The sequence below is a fragment of the Haematobia irritans genome, chromosome 3 (genome assembly GCF_050003625.1).
Source record: "Haematobia irritans isolate KBUSLIRL chromosome 3, ASM5000362v1, whole genome shotgun sequence".
NCBI lineage: Eukaryota > Metazoa > Arthropoda > Insecta > Diptera > Muscidae > Haematobia > Haematobia irritans.
Genome location: NC_134399.1, coordinates 102,018,396 through 102,031,631, shown reverse-complemented (window position 1 = coordinate 102,031,631; position 13,236 = coordinate 102,018,396).

Below are 13,236 nucleotides of genomic sequence, written 5' to 3'. Positions count from 1 at the left end.
CCAGGGCTAGATGTGGCAGCGACTCTATGTTTAATATAAACACCGCATGTCGTCTTGGTCCATCCACCTCATCCAAACGACCAACCTTTCAATCGGCGGTTGGAAGATCTGGGTTACATTCTTTTAGTCTCTCTAGTATTGACTCAGGATCAGGAGGGTTTACCGGTATCCATGCATGTGCTCTAGGTTTAGCCGGTATGCCTTTTTTATCGACTAACTCCAAAGCGGCTCCTTCCCAAACTTCACCAATTAGCATCAATGCAGCTTTAAAGAAATCCATAGACCTCTGGTCTGCAAAAGCTATTAACTTATATCGTCCTTGATACCATCCAGCATCTTGCCATCGAGGACTTGTTCCGGGAAACTTTTCGCACCTCAGAGTAGACACCAGACATCGCGTTCTCAATTTCCCCCCATTTTTGCCTTGGAATCATACCGTCCAATGCTCCTTTATTAATGATAGCCATCACAAGGCTGTCTTTTGCAACTGAGGCAAACGAGTTCATCCGGTGATCGTTCATTATCACGACTTGGTTATAAACTGTTATACTGGATGTATATTGTATACGGTGGGTATAAAAGCGAACGCTTTTTGCAAACTTTTTTGTAGATATCTGTACACACAAAAAAATATTTTTGTCTTCAATGACGGAAATGATAGTATCAATTAAAAAATTAATTCATACTATTAATTTTTGTAATTGATTTTTGTTTCAATTAAAAAAATTGTTGAATCAATTAAATTCTTCATTTAATATTATTTAAAACTCAATTAAGACTATAATCGGAAAAATTTTCGTGATTTTTTTTTCTGTTCCCACGAAATAATGTGCAATAATATGTGTATAAAAGTTTTTCATGTGGAAACTTGATCTTGCACTAGAATTTAACGAAAACACTTTAACAATACAAGGATGTATTGTTATATTGTTATATTCCACATAAAACTGTTATACTCCGTACTATAATGCATATTAATTGGTACGAAAAAGTTAACAATCATGTGGTTTTTTATCCTACTCAAGGTGCTACCTACTGATACTCGTTTTTAACAGAAACGAACTTAATATTAGGCTGTATTCAGAATTTTTGTTGCTTTATGCTATTGCTTTTGGAAGAATCAAAATTAATTGATCCCATTCTTTTCAATTGAAACTGTTTCAACCACGAAAAAAGTTTCACATTTTCAGTGGAACAATTCCTCAAATTCATTTTAAGATTTTAATTGGAAACAGTTTGGTTATATTAGGATTATACGCTCCTAAGAGCACGTTTTCGAACGAAAAACCGTTATATTCCATTAAAAAAAGTTTGTACGGCAGGGATGGAAAATGCAGTACTATAGTACTATTTTCAATACTTTTTCACCCTGGTCAGTACCCCCGCGAATGATTTAGTACCTTTTGTGCAGACATTTTTGAGCCGATATCAGATTTATGGTACAATAGTTTTGACAAAATATTTTATTATTTTGAGAAAGTCTTTAACAAACTTATTTGCTAATAGTCTCTTACAAATTTGACAAAACAGACAAGTTCATGTGGAAAGAAAATCTCGATTTTGTAAACGCCATTGAACAATATTTCTTGAATTTGAAGAATATTTTAGTAGAAAAAAGCATGTGATTCTATATTACACTACCATACGAACACTTTTTAGATAAGAAGTTATGGATCGCGTACTAAAATAATGCAAACCATTACAGTCACTGTCGAAACTTGAGACAAAAATAATCTACCAACACTTTGAGAAAATCTTATCAAATACTACCAAAAAATATTATTTTCCAAAAATATATTTCTTCTGAAAGTTGTATCAAAATTTTATTTCTACAGAAAATTTTGTCAAAATTTTATATCTATAGAAAATTTTGTAAAAATTTATTTCTGTGGAAAATTTTGTCAAGATTTTATTTCTATAGAAAATTTTGTCAAAATTGTATTTCTACAAAAAAAATTTTTTTGTCAAAATTTTATTTTTATTGCAAATTTTGTCAATTTGTTTTCTATAGAAAATTTTGTCAAAATTTTATTTCTATAGAAAATTTTGTCAAAATTTTATATCTATAGAAATTTTGTCAAAATTTTATTTCTATAGAAAATTTTGTCAAAATGTTATTTCTATAGAAAATTTTGTCGAAATTTTATATCTATAGAAATTTTGTCAAAATTTTATTTCTATAGAAAATTTTGTCAAAATTTTATATCTATAGAATTTTGTTTTTTTTTTTCTAAATTTTATTTCTTTAGAAAATTTTGTCAAAATTTAGTTCTATAGCAAATTTGTTGTTAAAGCTTTATTTTATTTTGAAAATTTTGTCAAAATTGTATTTCTATAAAATAAAAATTACAGAATTTTATTTCTATAGAAATAAAATTTCTACCGATCTATCAAACAGTAGAATTCTACCAACTGTAGCGACCGTGATTAGAATGCTACGGTAGTCTTTGTAGACGGATATAAAACTAAAACAAAAAAATATTTAAAATTGGGGTCGAAAATTGTATTTCTATAAAAAAAAAATTTGTCAAAATTTTATTTTTATTGCAAATTTTATCAATTTTTTTTTATAGAAAATTTTGTCAAAATTGTATTTTTATTGAAAATTTTGTCAACATTTTATTTCTATAGAAAATTTTGTCAACATTTTATTTCTATAGAAAATTTCGTCAAAATTTTAAATCTATAGAAATTTTGTCAAAATTTTATATCTATAAAAATTTTGTCAAAATTTTATTTGTCTAGAAAATTTTGTCAAAATTTTATTTCTACAGAAAATTTTTAAAAATTTTATTTCGGTAGAAAATTTTGTCAAAATTTTATTTCTATAGAAAATGTTGTCAAAATTTTATTTCTATAGAAAATGTTGTCAAAATTTTATTTCTATAGAACATTTTGACAAAATGTTATTTCTATAGAAATAAAATTTCTACCAATCTACCAAAAACCAGTAGAATTCTACCAACTGTAGCGACCGTGATTACAATGCTACGGTAGTCTCTGTAGGCGGATATAAAACTAAAACATAATTTTTTTTCAAAATTTTATTTCTATAGAAAATTTTGTCAAAATTTTATATCTATAGAAATTTTGTCAAAATTTTATTTCTACGGAAAATTTTTAAAAATTTTATTTCGGTAGAAAATTTTTCAAAATTTTATTTCTATAGAAAATTTCGTCAAAATTTTATTTATATAGAAAATTTTGTCAAAATTTTATTTCTATAGACAATTTTGTCAAAATGTTATTTCTATAGAAAATTTTATTTCTATAGAAAATTTTGTTAAAATTTTATTTTTATTGAAAATTTTGTCAAAATTTTATTTCTATAGAAAATTTTGTCAAAATTTTATTTCTATAGAAATAAAATTTCTACCAATCTACCAAAAAACAGTAGAATTGTACCAACTGTAGCGACCGTGATTACAATGCTACGGTAGTCTCTGTAGGCGGATATAAAACTAAAACAAAATTTTTTTTCAAAATTTTATTTCTATAGAAAATTTTGTCAAAATTTTATATCTATAGAAATTTTGTCAAAATTTTATTTCTACGGAAAATTTTTAAAAATTTTATTTCGGTAGAAAATTTTTCAAAATTTTATTTCTATAGAAAATTTTGTCAAAATTTTATTTCTATAGACAATTTTGTCAAAATGTTATTTCTATAGAAAATTTTATATCTATAGAAAATTTTGTTAAAATTTTATTTTTATTGAAAATTTTGTCAAAATTTTATTTCTATAGAAAATTTTGTAAAAATTTTATTTCTATAGAAATAAAATTTCTACCAATCTACCAAAAAACAGTAGAATTGTACCAACTATAGCGACCGTGATTACAATGCTACGGTAGTCTCTGTAGGCGGATATAAAACTAAAACAAAATTATTTTTCAAAATTTTATTTCTATCGAAAATTTTGTCAAAATTTTATATCTATAGAAATTTTGTCAAAATTTTATTTCTACAGAAAATTTTTAAAAATTTTATTTCGGTAGAAAATTTTTCAAAATTTTATTTCTATAGAAAATTTTGTCAAAATTTTATTTATATAGAAAATTTTGTCAAAATTTTATTTCTATAGAAAATTTTGTCAAAATTTTATTTCTATAGACAATTTTGTCAAAATGTTATTTCTATAGAAAATTTTATTTCTATAGAAAATTTTGTTAAAATTTTATTTTTATTGAAAATTTTGTCAAAATTTTATTTCTATAGAAAATTTTGTCAAAATTTTATTTCTATAGAAATAAAATTTCTACCAATCTACCAAAAAACAGTAGAATTGTACCAACTGTAGCGACCGTGATTACAATGCTACGGTAGTCTCTGTAGGCGGATATAAAACTAAAACAAATTTTTTTTTCAAAATTTTATTTCTATAGAAAATTTTGTCAAAATTTTATATCTATAGAAATTTTGTCAAAATTTTATTTCTACGGAAAATTTTTAAAAATTTTATTTCGGTAGAAAATTTTTCAAAATTTTATTTCTATAGAAAATTTTGTCAAAATTTTATTTCTATAGACAATTTTGTCAAAATGTTATTTCTATAGAAAATTTTATATCTATAGAAAATTTTGTTAAAATTTTATTTTTATTGAAAATTTTGTCAAAATTTTATTTCTATAGAAAATTTTGTAAAAATTTTATTTCTATAGAAATAAAATTTCTACCAATCTACCAAAAAACAGTAGAATTGTACCAACTATAGCGACCGTGATTACAATGCTACGGTAGTCTCTGTAGGCGGATATAAAACTAAAACAAAATTATTTTTCAAAATTTTATTTCTATAGAAAATTTTGTCAAAATTTTATATCTATAGAAATTTTGTCAAAATTTTATTTCTACAGAAAATTTTTAAAAATTTTATTTCGGTAGAAAATTTTTCAAAATTTTATTTCTATAGAAAATTTTGTCAAAATTTTATTTATATTGAAAATTTTGTCAAAATTTTATTTCTATAGAAAATTTTGTCAAAATTTTATTTCTATAGAAAATTTTGTCAAAATTTTATTTCTATAGAAAATTTTATTTCTATAGAAGATTTTGTTAAAATTTTATTTTTATTGAAAATTTTGTCAAAATTTTATTTCTATAGAAAATTTTGTAAAAATTTTATTTCTATAGAAATAAAATTTCTACCAATCTACCAAAAAACAGTAGAATTGTACCAACTATAGCGACCGTGATTACAATGCTACGGTAGTCTCTGTAGGCGGATATAAAACTAAAACAAAATTATTTTTCAAAATTTTATTTCTATAGAAAATTTTGTCAAAATTTTATATCTATAGAAATTTTGTCAAAATTTTATTTCTACAGAAAATTTTTGAAAATTTTATTTCGGTAGAAAATTTTTCAAAATTTTATTTCTATAGAAAATTTTGTCAAAATTTTATTTATATAGAAAATTTTGTCAAAATTTTATTTCTATAGAAAATTTTGTCAAAATTTTATTTCTATAGACAATTTTGTCAAAATGTTATTTCTATAGAAAATTTTATTTCTATAGAAAATTTTGTTAAAATTTTATTTTTATTGAAAATTTTGTCAAAATTTTATTTCTATAGAAAATTTTGTCAAAATTTTATTTCTATAGAAATAAAATTTCTACCAATCTACCAAAAAACAGTAGAATTGTACCAACTGTAGCGACCGTGATTACAATGCTACGGTAGTCTCTGTAGGCGGATATAAAACTAAAACAATTTTTTTTTTTTCAAAATTTTATTTCTATAGAAAATTTTGTCAAAATTTTATATCTATAGAAATTTTGTCAAAATTTTATTTCTACGGAAATTTTTTGAAAATTTTATTTCGGTAGAAAATTTTTCAAAATTTTATTTCTATAGAAAATTTTGTCAAAATTTTATTTCTATAGACAATTTTGTCAAAATGTTATTTCTATAGAAAATTTTATATCTATAGAAAATTTTGTTAAAATTTTATTTTTATTGAAAATTTTGTCAAAATTTTATTTCTATAGAAAATTTTGTAAAAATTTTATTTCTATAGAAATAAAATTTCTACCAATCTACCAAAAAACAGTAGAATTGTACCAACTATAGCGACCGTGATTACAATGCTACGGTAGACTCCTTGTGGGCGGATATAAAACTAAAACAAAATTATTTTTCAAAATTTTATTTCTATAGAAAATTTTGTCAAAATTTTATATCTATAGAAATTTTGTCAAAATTTTATTTCTACAGAAAATTTTTAAAAATTTTATTTCGGTAGAAAATTTTTCAAAATTTTATTTCTATAGAAAATTTTGTCAAAATTTTATTTATATTGAAAATTTTGTCAAAATTTTATTTCTATAGAAAATTTTGTCAAAATTTTATTTCTATAGAAAATTTTGTCAAAATTTTATTTCTATAGAAAATTTTATTTCTATAGAAAATTTTGTTAAAATTTTATTTTTATTGAAAATTTTGTCAAAATTTTATTTCTATAGAAAATTTTGTCAAAATTTTATTTCTATAGAAATAAAATTGCTACCAATCTACCAAAAAACAATAGAATTGTACCAACTGTAGCGACCGTGATTACAATGCTACGGTAGTCTCTGTAGGCGGATATAAAACTAAAACAAAAAAATATTTAAAATTGGTATCAACTCAACAAAATTTTATTTTCTTTAAAATTCAGTCTACGGGAGCTCTTGTCAATAATCTTCCAATGGAATTCTGTTTGATTTTGGTGAAAAGTACTTTTTCGCTCAAAAAAAAAACTTTTTTTTGTACTTTCTTAAAAATTGTAATTTCAATCTTTGTTGTGCGGTATATCTTTGTTTTGAGCTTGTTCGAACACATATCGATGCAAGTCTCGAATTTTCGTACTAAGAAAAAAAAATAAGAAGGCATATTATTTCACACAAATAAATTAAAAACCCGGTGATAAATACTGATATTCGTTTTTAACAGAAACGAACTAGTACTAAGCAATAAATAATTTTTTGTCACGTGAATTTTTACTTGAACTTTGAGATATATTCGAATAGAAGATTTACAGCAGTTATGTTAATTGCATACATTATTTATTTAGTTCAGCTAATTATTTTTTTCAGTTGATGAGGATTATTGATATTGATTTAAACTTTTATGGAAATAAATAATTTTAAGATTATCCCCGATAATCGTAAACACAAATCGCAAGATTTTGATTTTCTCCATTTTGCAAGGAGTTATCCTACGAAAGTACAACGCTTTAGATTTACAGTTTCTGTGGCTTGAATAAAATAACCAAATGAACATCTCTTCATTTGCCATTGTTACCTCCGTAACATGGGATTATATGATTTTGCGTTTAATCCTTCTTTCATATTTATTCAGAATTTACTAGAAAACCAGGTTTCTACTTTTTTTTGGTTTTAAGATGTACACAGACAGCTATGTAACTAAACTAAATTTTCAGTGTATCACCGTCCCTGGTAAATGAAAATTGTTGTAGTTGTTCAACACACTTACAGAAAACAAATTCTAGTAATAACAACAACAACAACAAAAATCCACAAAGAAAACTAAGAATATACCAGGTCTTTATGTATGAATAAATCTTGATTATCTAAAACCGTAAAACTTAAGAGAGGATAAAGAGTTTGTAGATGTATATATGATTATAACAGTTAATTTAACACAAAAACAAAAGAAAACCTAACAAAAAAACTATCAAATTTACCTAGTTGTGTTAATAAAAAGAAAAAAATCGTAACTAACAGAAAAAAAAACTAAAAGTAAATGAGCGAAAAAAATAATCGTAATAAGAAAGATACAGAAAGAAATCCTTATAAGTGTTAGTAAATTACAAGTATATGAAAGTAAAACAAAAAAGCAACAGCAACAACAACAAACAAACAAAACAACAAAAACATCAACCTGAAACAAAATAATAAAAATAATTATATCCTCCACCATATGTTGTGGGGAGGGCGTTACTAATGCTAAGTTCAAAATTCATTTCCGTTTGTATAACAAACAAATCAAAGCCATAGATCGCAGATCAAACTGTATGACAGTGTATGAAGAATGTCCCGAGTCCGTTGTCAGTCTGTGTGATTATTAAAACCGGAAGAAGAAGAGGAAGAGAAAGTGATTTATAATCCAATTTAAAGAAAATGTAACTGTTATTGGGTAATTTATTCTAAATTATGTACCATATGTATAATATTTGGAGTACGATTGCTACAAAGGATAAAATCCTCCGATGAGGATATATGGTATGTTGTGTATATAAAGCCTAGCTTGTTTTGAAGAAAATATTTTTGTTTTATTTAATAATACAATATATACATATATTCTAAAATACAATATGTTTAATTTTTTCTGTTAGGAAAATAATATTATTTTTACCAAACTGGCCATTTATATGTATTTTTATCTATTGGGTTTTCCATTTTATTTTAGATAAAGCCTTCTTGGTTTATTATAATTCGTTCATTGTCTCGTTTTTACAATAATTCCCATTTTAAATGAAATTTGTTATTTTTACTTTATCCGGGTGTACCGGGTGTCTATTCTCTGTTTCAGTTATTGTGTCCTCACACTGAAAAAACAGTGAACCCACCATGAAGAAAACTTTGATTAATTTTAGAAAATTTTAAATATTTTTAGAAAATTTTATCAAAACAGTATTACAAGCACTGGCATCACGCCGATATCACAAAAATAAGTAAATATTTTTCGACAAATTCAAAAAAATTTATCAGACATAAATATTTTTTCCGCTTTTTAAAGAAATTTTTGTAGTTTGAAGGAAAAAAATTGGAGTTCAAAATTGCAAGAATGTCTTTAATGTCATACGAAGTTTATGATGGACACTTTTTTGGTAAAAATTATAAAATTGAAGAAATAATGAACTATTTTGTGAGAAATACGAATTTAAAATTGTGACAAAATTTTCTATAAAAATAAAATCTTGATAAAATTTTCTATAGAAATAAAATTTTGACAAAATTTTCTATAGAAATAAAATTTTGACAAAATTTTCTATAGAAATAAAATTTTGACAAAATTTTCTATAGAAATAAAATTTTAACAAAATTTTCTATAGATATCAAATTTTGACAAATTTTTCTATAGAAATAAAATTTTGACAAAATTTGCTATAAAAATTAAATTTTGACAAAATTTTCTATAGAAATAAAATTTAGACAAAATTTTCTATATTTAGAAATAAAATATTGACAAAATTTTATTTCTATAGAAAAAATTTTATTTTCTATAGAAATAAAATTGTGACAAAATTTTCTATAGAAATAAAAATTTGACAAAATTTTCTATAGAAATAAAGTTTTGACAAAATTTTCAATAGAAATAAAAATTTGCCAACCTTTTCTATAGAAATAAAATTTTGTCAAAATTTTCTATAGAAATCAAATGTTGACAAAATTTTTTATAGAAATAAAATTTTGACAAAATTTTCTATAGAAATAAAAGTTTTGACAAAAGTTTTTATACAAATAAAATTTTCTATAGAAATAAAATTTTGAGAAAATTTTCTATAGAAATTAAATTTTAAAATTTTTTTTTCTATAGATATAAAATTTTGACAAAATTTTCTATAGATACAAAATTTTGACAAAATTTTCTATAGAAATAAAATTTTGACAAAATTTTCTATAGAAACAAAATTTTCTATAGAAACAAAATTTTCTATAGAAATAAAATTTTGACAAAATTTTCTATAGAAATAAAATTTTGACAAAATTTTCTATAGAAATAAAATTTTGACAAAATTTTCTATACAAATAAAATTTTGACAAAATTTTCTATAGAAATAAAATTTTGACAAAATTTGCTATAGAAATAAAAATTTGACAAAATTTTCTATAGAAATAAAATTTTGACAAACTTTTCTGTGGAAATAAAATTTTGACAAAATTTTCTATGGAAATAAAATTTTGACACAATTTTCTATTGGAATTAAATTTTGACAAAATTTTCTATAGAAATTAAATTTGGACAAAATTTTCTATAGAAATAAAATTTTGACACAATTTTCTATAGAAATAAAATTTTGACAAAATTGTCTATAAAAATAAAATTTTGACAAAATTTTCTATGGAAATAAAATTTTGACAAAATCTTCTATAGAAAAAAAAATTTGACAAAATTTTCTATAGAAATTAAATTTTGACAAAATTTTCTATAGAAATTAAATTTTGACAAAATTTTCTATAGAATTAAAAATTTGACAAAATTTTCTATAGAATTAAAAATTTGGCAAAATTTTCTATAGAAACAAAATTTTGACAAAATTTTCTATAGAAATAAAATTTTGACAAAATTTTCTATAGAAATAAAAATTTGACAAAATTTTCTATAGAAATATAATGTTGACAAAATTTTCTATAGAAATAAAATTATGACAAAATTGTCTATAGAAATGAAATGTTGACAAAATTGTCTATAGAAATAAAATGTTGACAAAATTTTCTATAGAAATAAAATTTTGACAAAATTTTCTATAGAAATAAAATTTTGACAAAATTTTCTATGGAAATAAAATTTTGACACAATTTCTATTGGAATTAATGTTTGGCAAAATTGTCTACAGAAATAAAATTTTGACAAAATTTTCTATGGAAATAAAATTTTGACACAATTTTCTATAGAAATAAATTGTTGACAAAATTTTCTATAGAAATAACATTTTCTAAAGAAATAAATTGTTGACACAATTTTCTATAGAATTAAAATTTTGACAAAATTTTATATAGAAATAAAATTTTGACAAAATTTTCTATAGAAATAAAATTTTGACAATATTTTCTATAGAAATAAATTTTTGACAAAATTTTCTATAGAAATAAAAAATTTTCTATAGAAATTAAATTTTGACAAAATTTTCTTAAGAAATAAAATTTTGACAAAATTTTCTTAAGAAATAAAATTTTGTCAAAATTTTCTATAGAAATAAAATTTTGACAAAATTTTCTATAGAAATAAAATTTTAACAAAATTTTCTATAGAAATAAAATTTTGACAAAATTTTCTATAGAAATAAAATTTTGACAAAATTTTCTATAGAAAAAAAATGTTGACAAAATTTTCTATAGAAATAAAATTTTGACAAAATTTTCTATGGAAATAAAATTTTGACAAAATTTTCTATGGAAATAAAATTTTGACAAAATTTTCTATAGAAACAAAATTTTGACAAAATTTTCTATGGAAACAAAATTTTTTATAGAAACAAAATTTTGACAAAATTTTCTATAGAAGCAAAATTTTGACAAAACTTTTTATAGAAAAAAAATTTTGACAAAATTTTTGCTATAGAAAATTTTAACAAAATTTTCTATAGCAATAAAATTTTGACAAACTTTCTATATATTTTTTTGTTTGGTAGTTTTTTTGGGAGAATTTTCTCCAAATTTATAACTACCAAATTGACATAGCTACACAGAAAAAAAGTATTGGCCAAATATGAATGAATATGCAACCTAAATTTGAGGATACACAATTTATGTCAAGGATACTTTCTTTAAAGAAATTTTAGTTAAGAGATTCATTCGATTTGCTTTAAAATTTGTTTTTATTAAATTAGGCAACAAATTTTTGGTATTTGCGTGCCTCCGTTTAAGTCGTATGTCTTTGAATTCAGCCGAATTTTATTGGTAGTCCGATATTTCAGCCTGATTTTATGTTTCTTTTTATAGCCGAGTTCGAAAGACGTTCCACATTGCGGTGAAACCACTTAGAGAAGCTTTGAAACACTCAGGAAAGGAACTAGCGTTACTGTGAGGGGATAAACCACAATTGAAAAGTTTTTTTGGGTTTTGGGCTACTCAAGCAGGAGATTGAATGTCCCGTTTCGCAGTGTATGGAACACAGAAAGTTTCTTGACAATTTCCAAGAAATAAGACACAATTTTTATTTGTGTACTGCAAAAATCTGCCAATTTTTTCTATTAGTTTACGGCATATACTATGAATATTGAAAAACAAGACATAAATAACGGACACTTAAAATATTTACCTACACATAAAAAATTTTTTTGTCCGATACAATCACGAAATTAATTGATCCAATTATTTTTTTAATTGAAATGTCTTCAATCACTGAAATGATAGTATCAATTAAAAAATTAATTGAGAGTCAATTAAAACATGTATTGATCCAATTAAAAAATTAATTGATACTATTACTTTTTGTGATTGATTTTTGTTTCAATTAAAAAATTTGTTGAATCAATTAAAATTTTAATTGAATATTTTTTTAAAACTCAATTAAGACTTTAATTGGCAAAAATTTTCGTAAAATTTTTTCTGTGTACATAAGAGTTTTATAAAAGCAAAATTTTAATATAATCTCTTACACAGGAAAAGTCTTTAAATGCTATCTGGAATATTATTATGAAAAATTTAGTTGATCTATGTTTTGTTGTTATGTGCTCTTTTGTAGAGATTCACGTTTTCCTGTCTTATTATAAATTAAATTAATAGATGGGATTATTTATTTATTTATTTTTTTATTTATTAATGTAACTTGAATTATTAATTATAATTTTCATATATATGGCTAGTTGTGAAAGAATGATAATAACTTTTGTTTGAAATATTTTTTTTGGCGGGATGAAGAATAGTCTCTACAAAATTGAACCTGCCCATTCACAGGAGTGTGGTACATTAAATATTTTCAAAATATCCAATGACCACAACTATCTATTAAAACAAAAAGAAATTTATTAAATTAATGTTGGAGGGTATAATCAATTCGGCCAAGTCGAATATGCATAGCACTCTTGTTTTTAGTAAAAAAATTCTAATAAATTAAAGATATATATAATAGAATCTAATGATATATAATTATAGTGAAATGAAAAAACAAAATGTCCTAAAGTAACTGAGAGAAAAAAAAAAACAAAACAAAACAAAAACTGAAACAAAAAGGTCCTTCTAATCTGTGTTTGTAATTCTATGTTAAATAAAATAATGTGAACAAATTCAAGCGAACAATCATAGATAGGAGATCATTCTCCTAACCGAATATAGTTAGTTCGTTTGGTGAATGTATGGCAAAAATGCTGATAATAGTATTAGCGAAGGAAAATATTAGGAACAGAGACATTTTCCAAAAGTGAAATGAAGTCAAAATGTAAATGCAAAAAAAATGTTTTTAAAAATTTTATTTCGAATTTCATTAGAAAAAATAATAATTATATGTATATTTTCCACAATTAATTACATTTTTTATATTCCAAAAAAAAAAAAAATGAAGCAGT